This window comes from Rhodnius prolixus, unplaced genomic scaffold (genome assembly GCF_049639745.1).
Source record: "Rhodnius prolixus isolate KJV_2025 unplaced genomic scaffold, Rpr scaffold_8, whole genome shotgun sequence".
Lineage (NCBI taxonomy): Eukaryota > Metazoa > Arthropoda > Insecta > Hemiptera > Reduviidae > Rhodnius > Rhodnius prolixus.
Window position 1 is genome coordinate 3,278,870 of NW_027411593.1, and position 26,189 is coordinate 3,305,058.

The 26,189-nt window shown below is 34.2% G+C and overlaps 1 long non-coding RNA gene across 9 annotated transcripts; it reads right to left on the reverse strand.

The window, feature by feature from the left end:
• Positions 1 to 1,690: 1,690 nt before the first annotated feature.
• Positions 1,691 to 26,189, reverse strand: LOC141450703 (uncharacterized). 9 transcript variants are annotated; one of them, XR_012456246.1, is made up of 7 exons: positions 25,253 to 25,401; positions 21,894 to 21,937; positions 16,273 to 16,463; positions 13,806 to 13,947; positions 7,822 to 7,989; positions 7,251 to 7,425; positions 1,692 to 5,246 (listed from the first exon to the last, which is right to left on the reverse strand). It is a non-coding gene; the product is annotated as an uncharacterized lncRNA (long non-coding RNA). The 9 variants fall into 9 exon arrangements; XR_012456241.1 differs by having other exon boundaries at positions 1,693 to 5,246; positions 7,826 to 7,989; positions 13,779 to 13,947; XR_012456239.1 differs by having other exon boundaries at positions 1,693 to 5,246; positions 13,779 to 13,947.

Consider the following 26,189-nt stretch of genomic DNA (forward strand, 5'->3'; position numbering starts at 1 on the left):
CATTATATAAATAAAATCTAAATTATGAGAGAAATTTGGGCCAATTAAGTTAACGTTTAATTTAGAACATGCGACTAGCAACAGATGTGAAGCAATTAGAAATTCAGAGGAAATGACGACAGTTTATTTAATAAACAAACAGGAAATTACTTTACCCAATTTGGAAAATTTAATTGCAAATATATTCTAACGATAATATCTAGTTTTCTCTTCTTTTTTTTTGTCGTTGAGAAAATTATTAAAATCTTGTTCTGATTTTGGAAAACGGATTTTCTCTTGGAAATAATGAATTTTGGGGCTTTAAATAAATTTTCGTGTTTTTAGAAAAAAACAAACAACCGGTACTCTTTTTGTATTTCTTTTGCATTTCGGTTCTCTTGAAAGTAATTTGTAACATCTTACTGCTTCCCTTGAAATAAATATTGGAACGAAAAGAAAAACATCAATAATATTGAATAAATATTGAGCGACGATGGAATCAGTTATTATGAAAACTGAAGCCTTGGAATTAAGGATCCGATTGATAGAGTCGTTTAGCATCAGAGGAAAATCCGTTCCTGCAAGTGTATTGCGTGGAGTGAGCAAAAAGCAGTAAAATAAATGCTCGCGTTGTAAAGGTGTAAATATGACATGGCTGGCAATATCGTTCACGCAGGTATAGAATGCAATAAACAGTTTTGCTACTGCCGTCTTCAGCGGAAGCTAGATGAGAGCCGACAATTCCCAGGGATGACTGTAATCTGTTTGTTATATCCCTGAAGGGCCATCTAGGGCGGAAGTACCCAGCTTCAAGTGCTTGTGCGCCCGACGGAAATTGAAAGGAATCCAAACGGCCTGTAACGTTGTTAAGCTGATCATTTCTTTAACTTTCTCTTTCTTGTAAGATCCTTATTTCACCAGCTTCCTCCCTCTAGCGGAAAGGAAACAAAATATGGTAGGAACACTCTCTCGACTTTCTCAGAATGTACTGGGTTCGATTCCCGGTCTTGGGGCTTTGGATTTTACTTAATGGTTAATACAAGAAATTTGCAGTAAAGTATGTTAGGCGGGTATAGGCTAGACCTGCAAAGCTAAGTTGTATTGCGGTACTAGTCTATATTCCCAATGGTTTATATGAGAAATTTATAGTAAAGTATAGTTAGCTAATCGCCACGATAGCCGAGCGGTTATAGGCTAGACCAGCAAAGCTAAGATGTATTGCGGTACTAGTCTATATTCCCAATGGTTTATATGAGAAATTTACAGTAAAGTGTAGTTGGAATCGTCTCCGTCCACAATAGCTGAGCGGTTATAGGCTATACCCGCACAGCTAAGATGTATTGCGGTACTTGTCTATATTCCCAATGATTTATATGAGAAATTTACAGTAAAGTATAGTTAGCTAATCGCCACGATAGCCGAGCGGTTATAGGCTAGACCCGCACAGCTAAGATGTATTGCGATACTAGTCTATATTCCTAATGGTTTATATGAGAAATTTACAGTAAAGTATAGTTATCTAATCGCCACGATAGCCGAGCGGTTATAGGCTAGACCCGCACAGCTAAGATGTATTGCGGTACTAGTCTATATTCCCAATGGTTTATATGAGAAATTTACAGTAAAGTTTAGTTATCTAATCGCCACGATAGCCGAACGGTTATATAGGCTAGACCCGCAAAGCTAAGATGTATTGTTGGTTAGTGGGTTCGATTCCCGGTCTTAGGACTTGGATTTTATTTAATGTTTAATATGAGAAATTTACAGTAAAGAATGTTTGCTAATCGCCTCCGTCCACGACACCTAATTTGTGGTAGTTGGACGTAAAACCCGCCTGAAAAAATAGGCAATTACTTCAATATTGTTACTTTAAAAATCCTTAATATTTCTTAAGTGCATATTTTAAGTTTCAACCAAGTTTAAGTACCCAAAAGCTGGGATAGAAAGCAAGTCTAAAAGCGTTTCGCACTTATTTTGATATTGTAAATTGTGTCTGTTTGCAAACTATATAATACTAATATTAATACAGATTAAATTTCAAGCAATTCCAGAAATTGGATGCTACAATTCTTAATTTAGAGGATTATTTAGAAAATGGGATGCTGTATAATCCATACTTAATCTAAAGATCTCTTATAAATATTCAATTAACTAATAATATTGAAACCAAACTTAAGCTGGGCGTAGTTTGGAATAACTAAGCACGTCAGATTTAATTAATTAGTGTTACAGACCTTATGGTCCATTCTTCGCTTCCTCTTACTCCTAGCGGAAGGAAGGTTTGCAATCGTGCAGATTTACGATTTTTCAGTTTTTACCGGATATTTGAAATATGTAGTGTTTTTTTTTTTTTGCAAATCGCGGAAAGATCAAATTTAGTTTTTCGAATTGGTGCTTTGGTACAATTTAGGAGCCAACTCTGCCAAATCTGCCAACTATTCGAGCCAGTTAGATGGAAAAGATTGTCCAGATTCTAGGAGTTTCCCAGCAAAATGTCTGCAACCATTTGCAGTGCCCACAAGTATACGTATCTATAACTTTAATTTGTGCATTATCCAATGAAATTCCTTCTACAGCCAATGCTAGGAGGGAAACTTTGGGGGTTAAGCTTATACCCTGTAGCACCATCTAAGCGCAAAGGACAAGGTTATTTCCTGTAGAGTATAAGTAAAGTAATGTACCAAATTAGGTGTCGCCAACATACTTCACTATAAATTTCTCATATAAACCATTAAATAAAATCCAAGGCCTAGAGACAGGGGAATCGAACCCACTAAACCAACAATACATCTTAGCATTGCGGGTATAGACTATAACCGCCTAACACACTTTACTGTAAATTTCTTTTATTAACCATTAAATAAAATCTAAGGCCTAAAGACCAGGAATCGAACCCACTAAACCAACAATACATCTTAGCATTGCGGGTATAGACTATAACCGTCTAACATACCTTACTGTAAATTTCTTTTAACCATTAAATAAAATCTAAGGCCTAAAGACCGGGAATCGAACCCACTAAACCAACAATACATCTTAGTTGTGCGGGTCTAGTCTCTTAACCACTCGGCTATCGTGACACCTTTAAAGTTGGAGTCTGAGATTAAAGTATAGAATTTCATTCTTTCATTTCTACAAGCGGAAACAGAAAGGCAAGGTTTTATCAAGAAGGAAACTCAAGGGTAAACAATATGATCGATACCAAACATTAAATAAAAAAATAGACAAAAAAGCTGCACCGTTTCTAGCTAAATCCTAGGAGTATGGACTTTGCTTCTATATTAAGCCTTGTGTAAGCAGGTCAAAGATGCTTTAAGAAAATAGGACGAAGTATACTCCCTTTAAAGTACTTCCACCGCACCTAGTACGAGGACTTAGCTCTATATTTGGGGCTGTCTGATAAAGCCTTCTCTAGAGGTTGAAAGCCAGGTTGGGCTGGAGGCCTTACTTTATTTAAAATTCCAGGATATCCAGACAATATCAAAGCGTGTCTTTAGTCCGTGAGCACTCCAGTTGCCAAAGTATTGCCTTTTCAATACTGAAGAAGCAAAATGTGACTATCCAATCAAGCTTTGATACTTACGTAATTAATTAGAAAGATAAATTTAATTTAATTAAAAACCTTCTTTTAAATTAAAAGAATTTGAAAAAAAAGTCGACTACAAAGTTTAATTGTAAATAACAAGTATACTGGGCCGTGCTCACTTTTTAATACTTTTTCTCTTATTTAGCAACAATTTGAGAGATTTTAATTACAAAATACATTCACATCTGCCTATATTTATGTATGACGTCACCAACACTTCCCCTTCTAAGCTCCTCACCCCAAACCACCGCCGGATGTTACGCTATGAAATTCCTTTGTAAATGACTTTAGCTTCCAAATGGTATGCGTTTTATTAAAATTCGCCTATTCCCAAGATTACAATCGTTTGAGCAATGGGGACGACATAAGTGTGCAGTTATATGGTTTGGGTACAATGTTTAAAGAGGAGTTCACTGGACTGAGTTTGCAAGAAAACAGAAATCTCATTTCGTTTAGCAATATGGGATAGATGAATATTCCTAGATAGATTGTCCTTTCGTGTATAGATTGGTGGTCCCTTTATTAAGCTAATTTTATTTTACTCCATATTTTAGTAAAATTGGTTATACGAGTATTAAGACACAAGGAGAGTGCTTTTGGCCAGCTTGTGTGACGCTGTCATCAATTTAATATGTAATCATTTCCGGTATCTTGTATTCTAGGACTTGAGATCTTTAATCATAACAACCCGCCTCGTTATGTTGGCTAATGCATTCCCTTATATTATTTAATGGACATAATATATCTTAATTTAATTTAAATTTCTCCGTCCATCTCAGAGCGCATGCGCGTAGCTTCGAGTGTTGAGTGGGTAGGAAAAAACGGGCAGGTTAGGTTGTTTTTCTTTTTTTTTGGCATTGGCTTCCGCCATACAGCCAGAGCATCGTCTAGGTGCTTATCACTAGAATATCACTCACTCTCCATTCTTACTTATAAATACATTCGCTTCACGCATTCACTATATACAACTATTTACATACAAACTTACAACTAATGGATGGATCAGTACTCTATATTCCTGCCATCCGTACAGCTTAACCGAAATTAAAATCACCGTAATCCTTCTCTAATCATTTTCTTGCATTCATTCTAATCGGTTACAACTTTTAAATACAATTCGTATTTCTTTGCTAGCTCTGCTACAGATTTAAGCACATAGATGTTGATGGAGAATATTATGTCTTCGTAGTGAAAGGGGTGCATCTAAAGCACCTGTATATGTCGTCAAACATTCGTTTCCTTTCTACTACGTACATAACGTGGACATATCATTCTTAATTTGTATAGCCAACTCCTTCTAAATAAATAATAAATCATTAAAACTTATTTCTGATGAAAACAGAATTTAGGAAATCCCCGCTTTCCCCAATGATCATGAAAACTGCGAGAGAAAATAATGTATAAAGAATTAAAATAATGATATAAAACGATAGTAAATAGAAATGGAGGAAATTAGGATGAGAATTTATTGGTATTAGATAAATGTTATTATGAAAGATAGTAGAGGTAGAACATGTTTGATGGATGTCCCGTTCAAGGATATCTGGTGATTTATCTGATGAATGTTGGCCATGGAGGCTGGGCGGGTCGGTGGCGATTGTCAATAAAGTGTTGGGGCTGTGCAATTGGGCGTCAACTGAGTGTAGACGTTTGATGGGCATCACTGATCCTCCCTCTCCATCTGAAATATATTTGATAATGACTGATTTAGGGCATTGCACAGTAGTATTAGAGTTTAATAAATATGGCCAAATAAATGGAAATCATTTTTATTTCTTAGTATTAAAACTGTCCGGTAGGACAGTTGTATAAGGATTGATCATCAAAAAGAGCACGAAAAAGCGTAACGTTGAAAAACACCCAACTTTGATAATTTTTTTCTCTTTTTCTATAAAAGATAAAATTCCCAAATTTCTTCTATAATATAGGGCAAATCCTTCTTTATAACTGTAATTTTTATCAAACAATCCAGATTCAATAGATTTTAGGGAAACAAGTTGCTGAAAATGAGGAAAAACGGCATTTCTGGCTGTTATTACCTTTATCGTTAACAAAACGTAGCGCCTAAACGCGCGGACCGATTTTCATGAATGAGGGTGGTCATGCGATTCAGATTTTCAAGTAGATGTGCCCTTTAGAGGATCTCGACGCTGTACATCGAATGGATTTGGAGTTAGCCCCCAAGTATGCGAGGTATCCCACCAAAAAAATATTATTGCTAATAACACAGCAAATATTAGCCCGATATTGAAATTGAAATTTGGTAGGATGAAAGGTTTAGGTCTCCCTAATGCGACGTGCTACTCTTACACCTAAAAAAAAGGAGAAGTATAGCAATCATTTCCAATTATCAACGCGTGTACCGATCTTCATGGATGAAATATCATTCGAATTGAAGTTTTGTATAGATCTGCGTTTATAGAAGTGATGATACGATGAGCCTCATAAGGAGGGGAGTTTGCCCAAAGTAAGTAAGGCCATCTCTAAAACTATTATTACAAATATTACCATAAGACTTTGTCCAATTTTCATAAAATATAGTTCAGAATTCAATGAAATCTTTACTAAATTGTAGAGAAAAGTTTCCTCTATAACTGATAAAAATCGCATTGTTTTAGTGATAATAGTTTATGAGATATAGAAGGTTAAATTTTGGAGGTTTTCAAATGCTTCAAAATTTCAAACCTCTATATCTCTCTACGTATTGTTCAGAATTCAATGAAATCTTTACTAATTGTAGAGAAAAGTTTCCTCTATAACTGATAAAAATCGCATTGTTTTAGAGATAATAGTTTATGAGATATAGAAGGTTAAATTTTGGAGGTTTTCAAATGCTTCAAAATTTCAAACCTCTATATCTCTCTACGTATTGTTCAGAATTCAATGAAATCTTTACTAAATTGTAGAGAAAAGTTTCCTCTATAACTGATAAAAATCGCATTGTTTTAGAGATAATAGTTTATGAGATATAGAAGGTTAAATTTTGGAGGTTTTCAAATGCTTCAAAATTTCAAACCTCTATATCTCTCTACGTATTGTTCAGAATTCAATGAAATCTTTACTAAATTGTAGAGAAAAGTTTCCTCTATAACTGATAAAAATCGCATTGTTTTAGTGATAATAGTTTATGAGATATAGAAGGTTAAATTTTGGAGGTTTTCAAATGCTTCAAAATTTCAAACCTCTATATCTCTCTACGTATTGTTCAAAATTCAATGAAATCTTTACTAAATTGTAGAGAAAAGTTTCCTCTATAACTGATAAAAATCGCATTGTTTTAGAGATAATAGTTTATGAGATATAGAAGGTTAAATTTTGGAGGTTTTCAAATGCTTCAAAATTTCAAACCTCTATATCTCTCTACGTATTGTTCAGAATTCAATGAAATCTTTACTAAATTGTAGAGAAAAGTTTCCTCTATAACTGATAAAAATCGCATTGTTTTAGTGATAACAGTTTATGAGATATAGAAGGTTAAATTTTGGAGGTTTTCAAATGCTTACCTCAGATGTTGTTACGCCTTAAATAATAAGAAAATTACGTAAATTGTGGTTAGAGGAAATCTTATGAATGTTCCAACTTTTTACAAACGAAAGGGAACAATTCTAAACAATGTACTATTCAGTTTCCAAGAAAGCAAACAAAATATATAATTAAACGAGTTGTAAAATTACAAAGGAAATACCAATGAATGGTCGAACAACTGTAAAAGTTGGTATAAACTTGGTAGATCTGAAGTTAAAGCCCAGGCTCTTTACTAGTGTCTGAGGTCGAGTTCTGGAGCCGTGAGATGTGGGTGGTGGGGGGTTTTGGCAGTTGTGGTCACCCCTCTCCCTTTCCAGAACATTTCCAAAGTAGATCTGCGCACAAAGAGAACATGTTTAAGAACAAATTCCAAGTTCTGGAACGTACTCTTGTGAATCCAGTTTACACAGCTAACTTTTCCAGCAATTCTGAAACACTCTGTTTAATATACTCTCCAGAACTAATATTACAGTTATTATTCTAAAATAATGTTAGTTAAAACTATAAAGTTAAATAATCAAATAACTGCATTTACAATTCGCGTATTTATAGTACAGGGTGGTCCCAAGCTATATGGATAACGACTTTTTCTCGGAAACTTAAGATAGCTAGAAAACAAAAACTAAAAAATAAGTGTTCCATTAGTCTTTTGTTAGAAATTTAATTTTGGAACTTTTGACGATGTCAATTTTTATTGCATTATTCGATAACTTATCAAATACCTTACTTACTTACTTATTCTCTTCCTCTTCTACCTTGCAGTGTAGAGGATTGCAAAAAAAGTTTCCATCCGTCCCTATCTCTGGCCATTGTCTTGGCTTTGTTGACTGTTATTCCAGTCCTATTAAGGCTCTCTGCCACATTGTCCGACCATGTCGTTCTTCTCCTTCATCAAATACCTATGAGGGGAAATTAGTAAAAAAAATCTAAATAGTGTTTTTCCTAGAAATAATTACCCAAAATGATTGGCTAATCTCATTGGCGAACGGGATGAGTGACGTAGGCGGGCTGTAGCTGAAGACGTAGTGACACCATAAGCCACTCCCTAACCAATAAAAGCACAGTTATCCAGTACATAAAATGGTGCTCTTTCACTTTCATTCAATGATCTAGATTTTACTTTCTTTTACTTCTGCAAGATATTTCGTTAACTATTTTGATTCTACATTACATTAGAAGTATGAAACCGTAAATATAATGTTGAAAACATGTTTATTTTGGAACTTTTGACGATATCAATTTTTATTGCATTATTCGATAATTTATCAAATACCTATGGGGGAAAAATTAGTAAAAAAAATTTAAACAGTGTTTTTCCTAGAAATAATTCACAAAAACCGTTGGCTAATCTCATTGGCGAACGGGATGAGTGAAGTAGGCGGGCTGTAGCTGATGACGTAGTGACACCATAGGCAACTCCCTCACCAATAAAAGCACAGTTATCCAGTACATAAAATGGTGCTCTTTCACTTTCATTCAATGATCTAGATTTTACTTTCTTTTACTTCTGGAAGATATTTCGTTAACTATTTTGATTCTGCAGTACATTAGAAGTACGGAACTGTAAATATAATGTTGAAAACATGTTTATTTTGGAACTTTTGACGATATCAATTTTTATTGCATTATTCGATAACTTATCAAATACCTATGGGGGAAAAATTAGTAAAAAAAATCTAAATAGTGTTTTTCCTAGAAATAATTCACAAAAACCGTTGGCTAATCTCATTGGCGAACGGGATGAGTGAAGTAGGCGGGCTGTAGCTGATGACGTAGTGACACCATAGGCCACTCCCTCACCAATAAAAGCACAGTTATCCAGTACATAAAATGGTGCTCTTTCACGTTCATTCAATGATCTAGATTTTACTTTCTTTTACTTCTGGAAGATATTTCGTTAACTATTTTGATTCTGCAGTACATTAGAAGTATGAAACCGTAATATAATGTTGAAAACATGTTTATTTTGGAACTTTTGACGATATCAATTTTTATTGCATTATTCGATACTTTATCAAATACCTATGGGGGAAAAATTAGTAAAAAAAATCTAAATAGTGTTTTTCCTAGAAATAATTGGTAAAAACAGTTGGCTAATCTCATTGGCGAACGGGATGTGTGCAATAGGCGGGCTGTAGCTGATGACGTAGTGACACCATAAGCCACTCCCTCACCAATAAAAGCACAGTTATCCAGTACATAAAATGGTGCTCTTTCACTTTCATTCAATGATCTAGATTTTACTTTCTTTTACTTCTGGAAGATATTTCGTTAACTATTTTGATTCTACATTACATTAGAAGTATGAAACCGTAAATATAATGTTGAAAACATGTTTATTTTGGAACTTTTGACGATATCAATTTTTATTGCATTATTCGATAACTTATCAAATACCTATGGGGGAAAAATTAGTAAAAAAAATCTAAATAGTGTTTTTCCTAGAAATAATTCACAAAAACCGTTGGCTAATCTCATTGGCGAACGGGATGAGTGAAGTAGGCGGGCTGTAGCTGATGACGTAGTGACACCATAAGCCACTCCCTCACCAATAAAAGCACAGTTATCCAGTACATAAAATGGTGCTCTTTCACTTTCATTCAATGATCTAGATTTTACTTTCTTTTACTTCTGGAAGATATTTCGTTAACTATTTTGATTCTGCAGTACATTAGAAGTACGGAACTGTAAATATAATGTTGAAAACATGTTTATTTTGGAACTTTTGGTGATATCAATTTTTATTGCATTATTCGATAACTTATCAAATACCTATGGGGGAAAAATTAGTAAAAAAAATCTAAATAGTGTTTTTCCTAGAAATAATTCACAAAAACCGTTGGCTAATCTCATTGGCGAACGGGATGAGTGACGTAGGCGGGCTGTAGCTGAAGACGTAGTGACACCGTAAGCCACTCCCTCACCAATAAAAGCACAGTTATCCAGTACATAAAATGGTGCTCTTTCACTTTCATTCAATGATCTAGATTTTACTTTCTTTTACTTCTGGAAGATATTTCGTTAACTATTTTGATTCTACATTACATTAGAAGTATGAAACCGTAAATATAATGTTGAAAACATGTTTATTTTGGAACTTTTGACGATATCAATTTTTATTGCATTATTCGATAACTTATCAAATACCTATGGGGGAAAAATTAGTAAAAAAAATCTAAATAGTGTTTTTCCTAGAAATAATTCACAAAAACCGTTGGCTAATCTCATTGGCGAACGGGATGAGTGAAGTAGGCGGGCTGTAGCTGATGACGTAGTGACACCATAAGCCACTCCCTCACCAATAAAAGCACAGTTATCCAGTACATAAAATGGTGCTCTTTCACTTTCATTCAATGATCTAGATTTTACTTTCTTTTACTTCTGGATGATATTTCGTTAACTATTTTGATTCTGCAGTACATTAGAAGTATGAAACCGTAAATATAATGTTGAAAACATGTTTATTTTGGAAATTTTGGCGATATCAATTTTTATTGCATTATTCGATAATTTATCAAATACCTATGGGGGAAAAATTAGTAAAAAAAATCTAAATAGTGTTTTTCCTAGAAATAATTCACAAAAACCGTTGGCTAATCTCATTGGCGAACGGGATGAGTGAAGTAGGCGGGCTGTAGCTGATGACGTAGTGACACCATAAGCCACTCCCTCACCAATAAAAGCACAGTTATCCAGTACATAAAATGGTGCTCTTTCACTTTCATTCAATGATCTAGATTTTACTTTCTTTTACTTCTGGAAGATATTTCGTTAACTATTTTGATTCTGCAGTACATTAGAAGTATGAAACCGTAAATATAATGTTGAAAACATGTTTATTTTGGAAATTTTGGCGATATCAATTTTTATTGCATTATTCGATAATTTATCAAATACCTATGGGGGAAAAATTAGTAAAAAAAATCTAAATAGTGTTTTTCCTAGAAATAATTCACAAAAACCGTTGGCTAATCTCATTGGCGAACGGGATGAGTGAAGTAGGCGGGCAGTAGCTGATGACGTAGTGACACCGTAAGCCACTCCCTCACCAATAAAAGCACAGTTATCCAGTACATAAAATGGTGCTCTTTCACTTTCATTCAATGATCTAGATTTTACTTTCTTTTACTTCTGGAAGATATTTCGTTAACTATTTTGATTCTACATTACATTAGAAGTATGAAACCGTAAATATAATGTTGAAAACATGTTTATTTTGGAACTTTTGACGATATCAATTTTTATTGCATTATTCGATAACTTATCAAATACCTATGGGGGAAAAATTAGTAAAAAAAATCTAAATAGTGTTTTTCCTAGAAATAATTCACAAAAACCGTTGGCTAATCTCATTGGCGAACGGGATGAGTGAAGTAGGCGGGCTGTAGCTGATGACGTAGTGACACCATAAGCCACTCCCTCACCAATAAAAGCACAGTTATCCAGTACATAAAATGGTGCTCTTTCACTTTCATTCAATGATCTAGATTTTACTTTCTTTTACTTCTGGATGATATTTCGTTAACTATTTTGATTCTGCAGTACATTAGAAGTATGAAACCGTAAATATAATGTTGAAAACATGTTTATTTTGGAAATTTTGGCGATATCAATTTTTATTGCATTATTCGATAATTTATCAAATACCTATGGGGGAAAAATTAGTAAAAAAAATCTAAATAGTGTTTTTCCTAGAAATAATTCACAAAAACCGTTGGCTAATCTCATTGGCGAACGGGATGAGTGAAGTAGGCGGGCTGTAGCTGATGACGTAGTGACACCATAAGCCACTCCCTCACCAATAAAAGCACAGTTATCCAGTACATAAAATGGTGCTCTTTCACTTTCATTCAATGATCTAGATTTTACTTTCTTTTACTTCTGGAAGATATTTCGTTAACTATTTTGATTCTGCAGTACATTAGAAGTATGAAACCGTAAATATAATGTTGAAAACATGTTTATTTTGGAAATTTTGGCGATATCAATTTTTATTGCATTATTCGATAATTTATCAAATACCTATGGGGGAAAAATTAGTAAAAAAAATCTAAATAGTGTTTTTCCTAGAAATAATTCACAAAAACCGTTGGCTAATCTCATTGGCGAACGGGATGAGTGAAGTAGGCGGGCAGTAGCTGATGACGTAGTGACACCGTAAGCCACTCCCTCACCAATAAAAGCACAGTTATCCAGTACATAAAATGGTGCTCTTTCACTTTCATTCAATGATCTAGATTTTACTTTCTTTTACTTCTGGAAGATATTTCGTTAACTATTTTGATTCTGCAGTACATTAGAAGTATGAAACCGTAATATAATGTTGAAAACATGTTTATTTTGGAACTTTTGACGATATCAATTTTTATTGCATTATTCGATACTTTATCAAATACCTATGGGGGAAAAATTAGTAAAAAAAATCTAAATAGTGTTTTTCCTAGAAATAATTGGTAAAAACAGTTGGCTAATCTCATTGGCGAACGGGATGTGTGCAATAGGCGGGCTGTAGCTGATGACGTAGTGACACCGTAAGCCACTCCCTCACCAATAAAAGCACAGTTATCCAGTACATAAAATGGTGCTCTTTCACTTACATTCAATGATCTAGATTGTACTTTCTTTTGCTTTCGGAAAATATTTATAACTTTTTTGATTAAACTAGAAGTATGACAACCAAATTTGTTTAAAAAAAAACCTTCTTCCGGTGATCCCAATTTCTTCTTGAACAAACTACTTCCACTCGTTAACTGGCAAGACTAGATAAAAATCTAAATTTATCAAAGTAAACTTTTTAAAGTCTAACTTAAAGCAGTTCATTTGTTTTTTTTCCTGTTACTTCTGGTTAAAATAAAATCTCTCTTTGTGATTTTAGTGCAGGGATAGGTGCCCAGTTTTTGATAGGCACTTAGATGGATTAAATGATCATATACGGCTGATGAACTTTAGTCTTAAGCAAAAGCAATAGAACTTAATAGCTCTCATAAACTTTAACAAGACGTTCCATTAATAATGAGTTCATATTTCAAGTCAGATTATGTGAAAAAAAACTGAAATTAGTGAAGCTGATTATCTGTAACAATGTAGAAGCAAGACTAATCCAAAGATTGGATAAAACTGAGCCATATTACTTTTTTTTTTTGGATAACTATGGGCAAACGGATGTGCCGATGATGGTAATCCGGTAGGCAAGAGCTTATTAGATGTAAAGTTTCTGGTTTTTGATCAATATCTATCATCCTGCATTCCAAATACCTATAATAACTACCAGGATGCCATAACCAGATTTAGACGTAAAACATATAACCAATTAAAATACCACACACTCAAATTTTGCTAGAAATCCATTAATAAAACCAGCATTACGTAGTTATTATATATAATACAGGTATGTATGTGTACTTTTGCAAATTTTAGAGTTTTTTACTTAAAGTTGCAAGTTTTGTGTTAATAAATGAATAATTTGTTAACTGAATAAAGAAAAACGTATAAATTTAAACAAGTAATCTATTTATTTTCTTTTTTACCTCATAAAAATAAATAAATAAAAATAAGAAAATGTAAAAAAAATTATGAAAAGTTCCAAAAAACTCAGATGGGAAACAACAGGAAAAAAAAAGAATAAATAAATAACTTCCAAAAATAATAAAAACAAAAAAATTATTTAGGAAAAAAAAGAGCTAAAAACCTTGAAAAACAATTATAGGAGCTCAACCTTGTAGACGCTGCTCCTGCTGCCTGTTAGCCATTTGTTGAACTAAGACAGTGTGGTCATGGAATTTTCTCTTCCTAAGAGCTTCTTTTCAGCACAGTGTTGTTAGTAACGAGAGAACACTGTCCAGAGGAAGGGCAGTACACTGGAAAAAAATTATTATTATTACTAGGGCAACTCCCAAACAAAATGTTAATACAAAAACACAAGTTTGGAGCCTAGTTCTCACAGAGTTGAGATTGTGGAAACTACATTGACGGAGTCCAGTGTCAGTGATTGATGAACTAGAACTTACGTAGTGCAAAAAAAAAAACCTTATTTGTGTGTGCACTGTAAATGTAAGGCAGGCTGAGCTTTAATATATTCCTCCTACGAAAGGAAGGAAGTCTTTTTTATTTGTTTCCTCTACCTCTCACTTCTGCTCATCATCCCTCTCTACTATTGGAAGGGCGGTCCATTAAAATGATCCATCACATCCATCCAGTATAATTTTTTATGAATTACGACGTTGTCAATGTACATTTTATTTCTAGTCAAATAATAATAATAAATATGTAGGAATTCATGTTTTATATAGTTTTATTATTATCGTCCATATTTATTGCTCAGCTGATAAAACATTCAGCGCCATTTTTCCCCTAAATCTACCATGTGCTCCACCATAACTGAAAAACAAAACAAAAATCGCAGTAATTTTACGGAAACGGACCAATACTTTCGACAAAAACAACCTTATTCTCACATGTTTGGGAGACCAATAAAATATTGTTTTTATCCAATTGGATAATAAAAAAAAGAATGGAGTAGATTAATTGAAAGAGAAGTAATATACACTCTGTTATTGGGTACTGTAGAGTCTCGCAACTATTAATTCTCTCCGTTAGCACACGCACAAGAGCTGGAGAGAAAGTGGGAGGAGTTAATTGTTTGTTAATAATTGCACACAGTCAAACTCACAGGCTATAGATTAGCGAGGCTGTGTGTGTGCGTTTAGCCACATAAGAAATCACAGCCACTTCACGGACAATGGCCTCTTTTGTAAAAGAGTACTTCTGCGCCTTACTCGCTATCGCCTTCTACAAATCACAACCTCTAATTAGCTAACCACTCTATCCCCACCACTCCTCTATTGTAAATAATCGCAATTCCGGTTGATTAACCGGAAGTTTTTTTTTTTTAACTTAAAAAATTAACGTCGTTAAAAGTAATATTATTAGATTAATGAATTAGTGGATAAAGATCGTAAGCTCAGGCAAATGAATTTAGGTGGAGGTTTTTGCTCTTCAACTGTTGCTCCGGCTATTGGATCAGGGTGTCCCAAGCGAACAGTTTGTGTAAGGCTAGCATCGTTTGGTCTTAACTCCTCTACCTATCTAGCCGAAGATTACCATTCTCGTACGAATAAGTCAGACTCCATGGTGGCGAAGAAGACGTCCTAAGATCACATTACCTTTAGTGGCAGAGTTAAACTGTACCGAGGACACAGCAGGATCCGGAGTCACTGAGGTTTAGGTAATCTCTTCTTATCCTCATCCAATGCTTGTCTATACGTCGACAACATCTTGAGTCCAGTTTGTTTCTCATCTTAAAACGATGTTCTCATACCTTCTTCCAATAAGACAATTTTTTTTTTTTTTTTTTTTGACGTGAATACGTCTTTAAATTTGCTATCATATGGAGGTAAATCCAAAAAAACCTAATGATAACAAAATCGGGGAATACAGTTTGGCATTGTATTTTCGAATCTATCGTCTACATCCAAAATTAAATTAGACAACTGGATAGCTAAAGGATCAAAGAATTCATTACGATAAGCGAGCACTGTGACGCATCGCGCACGGTGTAGGGGAAAGCGCCGCCATTTTGAGATCATTTTGCTGCGTATCGAGATTTGCAATTTGTATAACTTTTGACTCGGAGAAGCTACGATGTTTCTTTAAATTTTAATCGTCAGCTGTCGTCACAATCTATCGATTGTATATAAAACATTAGTGTAAAATAGTGACAGTGAATATAATAAGGTGTTAGAATAAAAAAAATATTATCAAAAATATATAATGTCGGCCTATACGCGTCGAAAAGCCAAAACCAAATACAGAGATCGTATACGGTTGGAAAGGGCTTCACAAGAACAATCGAATGGTAATAATAAAAACACCATATGAACGAGTCAAGCTGTGCCGGGAACGTAAAAGAATGAATGCGCCCGTGCGGATCAACGACGACGGAGTCCAGTACATCTGCAGCTGGGGCCAGTTGAAATTATGCAAGCGGATGATGACATCGCTTCTACATCGACAACGGACTGTATGGGCATAGATTGTATTCGATAGTCGATTTGTTTCATTTATTTCATCCTAAATACATAAATAAAAATATTTTATATAATAAATATAACCCGTTACATAAACGTATTTACGTACAACACACGGCCGGGTCCATGACGCAGCCACAGTTTTTTTTTTTTTACCTCATTGTAAACATTTCTTCCACATTTCTGCAAGAATACAGGGCAACAAAGTGTTGGGCATCCCAAAAATTTGCGCAGGAAGTCGACGCACTGGCCTTGACTTAGAGACGCTTAGAAGGGTAACCAGAAGGGTTACCGAAACAACGGAAATTAATGAATAAATTGGTCTTCAAATTAAGACTTGCTATTTCCTGAAAAAAAAAAAAACTGCTAAAAAAACAATTTGACTTAATTAAAAATAAACATTGGGTGATTTGAAAATAACATCTTTCAATTTTTGGCCAGAAGAAATTAAAAAAAATAAATAAATAAAATATGGTTTGCTATAAAATTATAAGAGATACTGAATTTCAAAGATTGGGTCAAAAATTCAGGCCACCCCCAAGTAGATCTCTATTAAAGAAATAAAAACAGACACTTCTTTGGAACCAGTTAACAGGAGTCGAATACACAAAAAAGGAAATTTAAGAAAGAAAGAGAAGTAAAAAAAAAAAAACGTAAAGCTAAATGTACAGATCTGGCGGAGAGCGAAGTAGAAGATGTCAAGATAATCTGCAGGTAGAGACAGGAAGGAAGGTATTGGCGCAAGAGATGTATCACGAAGCCCTGGGCCAAATAGGGGCGTGTCTTTGCGTCACATTTCAACCTAATCTTTCTTCTTTACACGACTTCAACTTCTATCTACTTCCTGTCTACTGGCACATCCGTCGATTTGACAATTTAATTGTCTTTTATCTCTTTTTATAAAAATTCAAGAAAGAAGAAATTAAATCTCGTTTAAACATTTCTTGAAAATCCAATCTTTAACCAAAAAAAGATAATGAAAATTCGAAAATGTTGTAGAAAATGTAAAATAAAAAAAGAATTGAATAAATAAAATAGATTAAAAATAAATATATTCTGGTGCTGCGCATATTTATTAATGAAAATAAAAAATAGAATATATATATATATATATATATAGATGGTACTTGGCAGTAAGGACTTAATTAGGTAACAGCGACACTGGATCTAAAATAAATCCTCTAGGAACAAGACCCTTTTGCCACAAGTTCCTACTAATTAAAATTGTAACATCCTAACTTGCTCACTGGCCAAATCCCTTTTCCACAAATACATAACCTTGAATATGCATTAAATTCCCGCTTAAAAAAAATATATATATATATATATATATATATAAAGCTGCTTAAAAGAAAATAAAAATAAGTAATTTTTCACTTGTGGAAAATCAAATGTTACGTAATTAATACAACAGAATGAATATTTCTATTTTTATAGGATTAATCCTATAAAGGAGGATTACGTTAACTCCTTGTTTTTTTTTTAAAATGTTCCCATGAGTTAATCTAATTTTTGTAACCTTACATTTATTTATTTGTTTAATAGCTTATATCAGCGTTTCCCAACCTGTGGTTCGCGTACCACTGGTAGTACGCGAGTTGCTGGTTGGTGGTACGCGAAAAATAATCAATAATGGAGGACATAAAAATTTTTATAAAGTTATATGCTCCACCCACTTTTTTTTTTAACGGCAGGAAATTTCGAAAAAATAAAAAACACGTATTTAATCATTTATGAGTCTAGTTTATTTTCAGTGATTGACCCATCTTTTTAAACCCCTGTATCTCGAGATACAGCATCCAACTTTTGTTTTTCAAATGGAATGTTATATTTTTTGTTGAATATTTTTGTAGTATTTGAGCTCATAAAAACAACAAAATAATTTTTTTTGAAATCGGTTAGGTTTTTCAAAAGTTATGGTAATGTAAAATATGAAAAACAAATTTCAGTTTACTGTCAAAATTACGTTATTTTTTTTTTAAAGAATCTATTCAAACTGGACACAACCAACGGATAGGCAAGCCAAAACTCTGGACTCCCACGCTTTGCTTGTAGCAGCACTTATGGTGGCGAAGTCAAGATCTAGGCAAGCTAGAAGTATTCGACGTTCAGGTTGTTTTTTTCTACAAACGTTTAGGTGGAGTTATAGGAAATCAACTAATCGGCCCATACTTCTACAGAGAGAACTTAACTGGTGAAAGGTATCCAACTTTTTTTTCAGAGACATTTTGCCAGTTCCGCTTGAAGATGTTCATCTACAACATCGGATAGATATGTATTTTCAACAAGATGGTTGCCCGGCGAGAGTGGTTCGAGGTTAGCTGGGTAGAAATTTCCATTAAAAGTGCGTAAAGGACTAATTGTCCCATCCAATGGCCACCCTGATCTCCGGACTTAACCCAAATGGACTATATTTTGTGGGGATACCTAAAAAAATAAAGTTTAAAGTATCCTTAATCCCGTGGCTTCAGTCGATGATCTGAAACGTCGAATTACTCTAGCCTGCCTAGATCTTGACTTCGCCACCATAAGTGCTGTTACAAGCAAAGCGTGGGAGTCCAGAGTTTTGGCTTGCCTATCCGTTGGTTGTGCCCAGTTTGAATAGATTCTTTAAAAAAAATAACGTAATTTTGACAGTAAACTGAAATTTGTTTTTCATATTTTAAATACCCATAACTTTTGAAAAACCTAACCGATTTCAAAAAATTTTTTTTTGTTGTTTTTAGGAGATCAAATACTACAAAAATAGGCAACAAAAAATATAACGTTCCATTTGAACAACAAAAGTTGGATGCTGTATCTCGAGATACAAAGATTTAAAAAAATGGGTCAATCACTGAAAATAAACTAGACTAAAAATGATTAAATACATGTTTTTTATTTTTTCGAAATTTCCCGCCGTTTAAAAAAAAAGTGGGTGGAGCATATAACTTTGGTCACCCTGTATAGAATAATATAGTTAGTCTGTCTCAAGATATACGAGAAAATATAATAGCACATTTAACAGGATTAAAATTGCCTTTCATGGAGTATTTTCCCAAAAACCCGAAAACACAAAATGATAACTGGATTTCAAACACCCTTCTATAAAGAAAATTTAGGAAAAGCTACATCATTATCAATAACAGATAAAGAAAATTTAATAGAATTATCATGTGACAGAACTTGAATGATAACTATGTAAAGATCTGCTTAAAGAGACTGGATTGTAATGGAGTAAGCTCTATTCAAGCAACATTAAATTTTATTGGTACTTACAGGTAGTTGAATGCTTGAAAGATATTAATTTCTAAGATTTGGGCACAGATGTAATAATCCTAAAGAAGAACTTTGTAAATTAATTAATAAATTTGAAGAGAAAAATATGTTAGCAATTTTTATTTATTTAAAAAAAGTTTTAAAACTAAGATCTTACACTTGACAAGGTTTATAAAGAGAACATAAACTTGGAACTCCTTTTTAGCAGATACATTGTATCTCTATACAAATAAAGATAATAATAATAATTCTCGGAATAACAAAGTTCGTGAAACACAATCATTTTTACGAAGTGATACAATTTAGCATGATGCACTACCAAGTGGTACGGCGAGCCAAAAAAAAGGTTGGGTAACGCTGGCTTACGAGGGTCGTTTGAAAAGTCCGTGCAAAAATAAAAACTACTTAATTTTTTGGGGTAAACCTTTTTTATTTTTCAACTTAGTCTCCTTTTAGGCTTATACACTTCGTCCAACGCTGCTCTAGTTTGTTGATCCCTTCCGAATAATAGGATTTGTCCAAGTCTGAAAAATAGCCATTCGTTTCTGCAATCACCTCCTCGTTTGAATAAAATCTTTTTCCCGCCAGCCATTTCTTCATATTGGGGAACAAATAGTAGTCCGAGGGAGCCAAGTCTGGAGAATAGGGGGGATGTGAAACGAGTTGGAACCCTATTTCCATTAATTTTGCGACCACAACTGCTGAGGTGTGAGCTGGTGCGTTGTCGTGATGGAAAAGGACTTTTTTGTGGGCCAATCGTGGGCGGTTTTCTTGCAGCTCGGTTTTTAAACGGTCCAATAACGATGAATAATAAGCACCTGTAATAGTTTTACCCTTTTCCAGATAGTCGATGAGGATTATTCCTAGCGAATCCCAAAAGACAGTCGCCATAATCTTTCCGGCCGAAGGAACGGTATTCGCCTTTTTTGGCGCAGATTCCCCCCTTGGTACCCATTGTTTAGATTGTTCTTTGGTCTCAGGAGTGTAGTGATGTATCCATGTTTCATCCACAGTGACGAAACGACGCTTAAAGTCCTGCGGATTCTTCTGGAACAGCTGCAAACCGTCCTTGCAACACTTCACACGATTTCGTTTTTGGTCAAGCGTGAGCAATCGCGGCACCCATCTTGCGGATAGCTTTGTCATGGCCCAAATGTTGATGCAAAATATTATGTACCCGTTCATTCGAGATGCCCACAGCACTAGCAATCTCACGCACCTTCACTCTTCTGTCATCCATCACCATATCATGGATTTTATCAATGATTTCTGGAGTAGTAACCTCAACAGGGCGTCCAGAACGTTCGGCGTCACTTGTGCCCATATGGCCACTCCGAAAATTTTGAAACCACTTATAAACTGTTCTAATCGAAGGTGCAGAGTCACCATAATGTTTATCAAGCTTCTCTTTAGTCTCCTGAGGCGTTTCGCCTTTCATAAAGTAGTGTTTAATCAACACACGAAATTCTTTTTCGTCCATTCTTTGAAAATCACTCGACTTCCTCGATTCAAACGAATGCCAAACACAAAGAAATAGACCGATCTGGCTGAAACTTGGTTTGTATTCTTCCAAGAGATGCTACTAACTAAACATAACCTCGAACCTCGATACGGGCCAGTGGTGCTATCTCTCTGACTTTGCACGGACTTTTCAAACGACCCTCGTATATGAATGATGAAAATTTCATCATTTTGGCAGAAAAAAAAAAAAAAAAATGGCAGAAAATGCAATCCTCATCTCGATTTGTATCAGATATTAATGAAATCTTGCTCAAATATGCAATTTAAAAAAAACGACATGAATAATATACAGATTTTAAATCTCTTACAATCGGGCGGCGCACAAAACGAAAATTTGGCACGAAAACGCCTATTTTGGAATGCATAAGCTTAATTGAAACCTCTGCGTTTGTATATTATAATAATCATAATATCTTCATTAAAAAGTTTTAGATAATTATAAACTTTGAAATACAAATACAAAAAGACAGACAGACAGACATATTCATGGTCCTTAGACCGTCTGAAGAGTCTTCAAACACCAAAAAATATTTATAATCAACAACTCACGCTTCAAAAAACACTTTATATAAATAAATAAAATTGAAAAAATAGTAGGTACTTCTTGCTAAAGAGAAAAAACTATAAAAAAGCACAAAAGAAAGAGTTACAATAAAGCATGTACTCCATGATGCAATAATGTAAAGAACAATAATAACAAAGAGGAGAAGAATAAACATAAAAAAAAAACTTATAAGAAGACACCCTTGAATAAACTAAATAAATGAAAAACAAATAAAACCATGAGGTTTATACTTAAATGACATTAAATATTTTAAATATAATAATAATTACTGTAAATTTATAAATTATTTAATAGTTAAATAACTCCGATATTACGAGGAATCTATATTGCCAAGCTTTTATGCAAAATTTGATCAGACTTAGTCAATACTTACCATCCAAATATTCAATAAATTCAGTAAAAGAATAACATAAATTTAAATACATAAGCTCACCTCTGACCTTCACAATCCACCCTATAGACAGCGCATCCAGTTCACTGCAAAAAAATATTGATATTAGAATTTAAGTTTTTGAATCGCGTTTGTATGTAATATACACTGACTAGTGATTAAATGATTCAATTGCACTGATTAAATGACTCAATTATACTGATTAAATGATTCAAATTCACTGATTAAGTGATTCAATTACACTCATTAAATGATTCAATTACACTGATTCATTACATCAACATCAACCTCTTAATAATAAGAATTATTGATTATTATTTTCTAGAAAAATACTGAAAGGAAAATTTCTAAATTTTTGTGCATGTAGTTTACATACAAAGTTTAAAGAAAAGCCTGAAAGCCATTTTCCTAAAAATGGAACCAACCATTGGGTAAAGAGGATACACTTCAGCGTAAGTTGCGGTTACAAGATCTATAGTAAATAGTAAGAATTAAATCTTTGAAATTTGAATAAAATTTGGGTATTAGAAGTTGGAGTAGTAGGTGATAATCGTGAGTGTTCTCAGTAAAATTTCTTGTTACTTCATCAGTTTGATTAAAGAAGTGAATTTTAAGAATTCATGATAACGGGGAACTTGCCTGGTTAATTCGTACAAGACAGGTTGGCGTTTAATACCTTAAGACTAGTAAAAAATTTACTGTACTAGAACATTTTATAGCCTAGCTAGAGAGAGTTTTTAGTCGTGAAATGAGAATAGTGTGTTGAAAAACATCTTGATGGAGATGCAAAGTACATCTTCGTGGCCCCTTCAAGGAGTTCAAGGGGGGATGGTTAGGCTATTAGGCCAGGTGTCTGTGTTATAGCCTTGGATAGAGATTTGCTTCGGGCTAAAACTTATTAGTCTATATTTAGTGGTGAATCTTACACACGAGACATTTAGAGCTCGTAAAGTTGGCTCGGCTAGAGGTGCGCGTAAAAACCCTTTGAGAGTTTATGGTAATGAAGTAGTCAATGGTTGGCGGTAAATCCAAACAGAGATATGGTGCAGGGCATTCATTGCATGCTATGCAGAGATTCAGTTCAAGTCAAAGTTAATCTCCATTAAGAAATATCTAAGTAAATGGCCGGAAGTTCATTTAACGAACTTTACTAATCGTAATTATTGATTACTCTGAGATCTATAACTGCTGATGATTCCTTCGTTACCTGAACTGGGGAACTATAACGTTAATGAACGGCTTTTTTCTTTTTTTTTACTTTTTACGAATTTTATTAAAAATAGATCCAAAAATTGTCTTTAAACTTTATTCAGATATTGTACGGATGCTGGTCTATAACTTTTATGGGAAACATTTTTCTGAGATAATTCGTTTCAGTAATTTTGAGGTTAGAAGTTAGAATGTACTTGTTAGCACATAGGCGCCACGGTAGCCGAACGGTTAAGATACTAGACCCGCAATGCTAAGATGTATTGTTGGTTTAGTGGGTTCGATTTCCGGTCTCCTAGGCCTTGGATTTTATTTAATGGTTAATATGAGAAATTTACAAGTAAAGTATGTTTGCTAGTCGCCTCCGTTCACGACCACCTAATTGGTAGTTGGACGTTAAGCCCGCCTGAAAAAATAGGCATTACTTTACTTTACTTGTTAGCACATCGATAATCGTGGTAAGGGGAAGTACACCAGATTTTACATATTTAATCGCATCTTACAGCTGTTTTCATACGCTACGCCCACTGTCATTCATACCGCAATTTATTATTTCTTCAAATGAACAGACCAATAGTAAGAGACAAAGTAAATCCCCCACCATTGATTCATACTAATAACTAACACCAGGCTGTGCTGGTCGTAAATGTAACCCAGTACATTGCTAATGGTGTTCGACCAAAACAAGGTTTGGGGGACTAGGAAATGTGGGCATTGGGCCAGCCCCAAATAATACAAGTAGGTATACTCTCTTGCAATTAACCATTTTGTAGACTCACCATTAAATCGCATTTTCGAGATAATTCAATTCAAGACAGTGTTCGTAGTTATTCTAAACCATCTTCCTTTAATCTTTTAATTACAAAAAAAAACAAAACATGTGTTTGAAAGTAAAGAAGAAGAATAACATGAATGAGGGATGCTAACTTTCAAGGATCTCAAACCCTTCTGGATTAAGCGATAGGTATCTCCAGAAAATAAGGAGAAAGCCAAGAATGTGCTGCCCTGGAGAGCTTTTCCAAAGGACAAGACGAAGTATAGCGACCAGACAGGATTTTGATGCATTAGACTGAGCAAGAATAGAGTCTACAGATAGTGTTGGGTTTCCACTTAGGGTTTCATAACCTTTCTCTGTTCCATGGGTAGATAACAAGACAAAAGGTCACGGAACGCTTTCTCATGAAACATGTACTGAAATTAGTTAGTGTTGCTGCTTTATCGAATTGAGTATTGGTGCGAAATAAAAAAAAGCACTTCCGCGATGATATTTGTTCATGTTCTTCCGCTTTGTTGGCTGCTTCCAACAGTTTACAGGTGTTGTGCCAATATTGAGTTTACAAACAGTAGTGCCAATATTAAGTAATAGTTTGGCTCAGGGTTTTTCTTCGGAGAAAAAAAAAAGTCTACGCCTTTATTCTTTTCCCAGTCTCCTAAGTGAAACAGGATTTGAGGGAGTCACCATATGCGGGTACCACAATAGGGAAGACCCTGGAACTCGCAAAAAAAGGAGAGATCTACAAAGAAGTTGCGCAATAAGCCTCTTATGCATACAGGAGCAGCGGAACTGCTTGCTGCACCCTGAGTCGACCACTAATCCAGTAGTCATGTTAAGTCGCGCAGAACCGGAAACTATTATAATAATACATCCCAGTTTTAAAGGATACATGAATCGTCCATCTTTACCATATAATTTACAGACGTCACGCTAGCTGTCCCACATTTGTCTTAATACAGAGAGACGCGTCTGTTTTACTACGGGACAGACATTCTGACATTTACCACTTTAGTGTCGGCAATGTATTCCCTTTTATTCTATTACGGTACCCCTCATTGGCCCATTCCTCACTATTATGACTTTATCACTCCTAGCATCTCGCCTGTCTCCTGGAACGCTTCATTGTTTAATTGGAGTCAACATTATCCCGAGATTTATCATACTATGTAAAATGGAGAGAAATTAAATTACTCTTACTTACCGCTCTGACTGAGAAACATTTCTTCTAATATAATTTGTTTTGAAAGTAAAACGCCATTTTAATTTGCACTCAAATTACATTTTAATTATTTACCAAAAGAATCTGGGTTTCCCATTACATCCAAACTTTACTGTCACAAGTCTAACAGCTAAAGAGGAGCTTCTCAACAACTAATAAAGCAAACTATTATTTGGGCAAGGCTATATAAGATCATACCTACAAAAAAGTTCCAAATCAAAGTGGGCAGGTCCATAGACTCACAAAAAGAACTTGAAGAAAGAAACTTCGCCTTAACTTGATGAAGCCAAAATATTGTAAATAAATGATGCTAAAATAAAGTAATTTAAAGGTATTATCAAGGTTATAAGAACTGAACCGTTCAAATTTACTGAAATTTTGAACTTATCGTGGATTCGTTCACTAAAAAAAAAAGAAGGTTACTTTTGAACGTAAACAATAGGAAAAGTACTTTGTATAAGTATACTTTGGTTGGTCTTTCAAAAATTGTTATAAGTTCTAGGTGAGATTTAGGGATAATAGGTGCCTAAAAAGAAAGACTTGTACCATAAGTATTATAAGGAGAACTTAATATGCTCACATTTAAGTAGCCTGGAATACTATAATTAAAGTAAAGATGAAAACTAACTATTAACTAAAGTTTAGATAACGAATGGACAAAAGGAGTCTGTATCAAATAAGAGTAGAGGTTAATAGCAGGGAATTTAGAATAAATCTGCATTCTTAAAAAAGTTTTTTTCCCTTCTCCTCCAAATAGAGCTGGAACTACAAGTATCCCCTCAAATGCCCTAAAAGGGCAGCAATTATTGATGTGTACTATTACCTTGAAATTCGTCTCAAATGCCCAACACTTGAAACCCGAGAGTTTTGTTGTTTCCAAATAATTTACATCACCTATTTCCTCTCATCTCCATCATTTTATTTTCCACAGCATCTTTGAGACAATAAGAGTACCTAAGGAACATCATAAACGACTCAACAGGCTTAAATAATAGATCCACATGAACACACACATAGTGAACTTAAGGAATAATTCAAAATTTATAAATGTGTATAACAGTATACTAATTATTTAAAAAAAGAATTGGTTAATAATACAAAAACTCCTTTTGAGAAGGAAGGTTATATACGGTTT